This window comes from Equus quagga, chromosome 3 (assembly GCF_021613505.1).
Source record: "Equus quagga isolate Etosha38 chromosome 3, UCLA_HA_Equagga_1.0, whole genome shotgun sequence".
NCBI lineage: Eukaryota > Metazoa > Chordata > Mammalia > Perissodactyla > Equidae > Equus > Equus quagga.
Window position 1 is genome coordinate 77049968 of NC_060269.1, and position 1715 is coordinate 77051682.

Consider the following 1715-nt stretch of genomic DNA (forward strand, 5'->3'; position numbering starts at 1 on the left):
GGCGGGCGGGCGCAGCCTGCGGCGGGCGCGGCTAGATCGGGCGGGTGGGCGGGCGGGCGGCGGAGGCGCCGAGCCGGCCTGAGCAGCGCCCGCCCCGACGCGCCCGGAGCGCCCCGCCCACCTCCCGAGCATGCTCAGTGCCTCGCGCCGGCGGCCGGGGAAGCGGAGCGTGCGAGTGGGCGTGTCTGCGGTCCGGCCGCGGCCCCGCGGAGGAGTGGCTGGCGACCGCCTGAGGGGCGGGACGCGGGCGCCCCGAGCCCTGTCTGCTCCCGTCCGGTGGCCCCAGGCGTCACTCCGACCCTGCCGACCCGCACCCTGAGAACAGGCGGGCGTTCTTACAGGACAAGCCGCTGCTCAGGCGCGAATCTCCCAAAGCGGGAGGTGCTGGGGAGGCAGAGTGGACACACCAACTCGAAGCCCCGCGGCGGAGGCGAGAGGCCGCGCCTCGCGGAGCTGCTGCCGCAGGACGCCCGTCCTCAGAGCAGCCTGGGCCCGCCGGGCACTGACAGGGAGGTGGCCGCGGGGAGGGTGCGTCGTGTCGGTGGGCAGTTCACGCTGTCCCGGCTGTGGCCACTTCAGAAGCAGGCCTGCCCGGGCCTCCTCAGGGAGGGCCGTGCCCCGCCCTCCGTTCCAAGGACGCCCCACCCGCCGCTGCACCGCTGCCCCCGGCCCGGGCTCCACCCTGTGGGGAGGGGCCGGCCTCCGCTCCCGGACGCGGCGGGAGAGGGAGGCGCGGCTGCGCCGGCTGCGGGGATCCGGGCCGGGCGCGCGGCTCCGCTGGCGCCCTCCGCCTGGGCATGCGCGCGAGGCGGAGGCGCTCCTGGGGCCTCTGCCGGGGAGGGGCCGGAGGCAGCCTGCCGGCTCTCGGCGTGCTGCTCTCGCGCTGACCCCGTAGCTGGGCTGCGGAGCCGGGTCGCTCCCGGGGCAGCCGCAGCCGCAGTCCTGCGGGGCGAGGGGCGCGGTCAGCAGTACAGCCCGGCAGGGGGTTGCCGGAGCGCTGAGTCAGGCGTCTTTCCCCTTTCAACTTTTACTTTCAAACCAGTCTTGAGAAAAGGCGCTCTTTTCGCTCCTTCATCCTTGGCCCCTTCTTACAGTCAGGTCAGTTTCCGTTTGTGTGACTGATGCCAGAAGCACACAGGTTAGAATGGGCCTTGTTATTTGTTAAGCCGAGAGCAGATTTCATGTGATTTTTCTAAGACAAAAATGAAACACGATGATTAATAAGAAAGGTTTGGTAAAACAGGAAAATACAATTTAACTACAGAAGTGGAAGCTGTTAGACATTGCTGGTGCACGAGACAGCCACCTCGCTCTTCTGCTACCCGCCTTCCCTGCTGTGATATAAGAACTCTCTTCCCGTTCGCCTCAAAATAACCCTCCACAGCTGCTGTGTAAGCTGTGTGACAAAGTACCACAAACTGGGTGGCTTGGAACAACAGAAATGGATTGTTTGACAGTTCTAGAGGCCAAAAGTCTGAGATTCAAGTGTTGCAGGGCCGCGCTGCCTCTGAAGGCAGGAAGGAAGGGTCTCTCGCAGGTCCCTCCGAGCTTCTGGTAGGCCTTTGGCTTGTGGTAGCATAACTCCAACCTCACGTAGCATGTCTGTTCAGATTTTCCTTTTTTATAAGGACACCAGTCAGGTTAGGGCCCCAAATCCTCTAGTGACCTTATCTTTAGTTACATCTGCAATGACCCTACTTCCAAATAAGGTCACA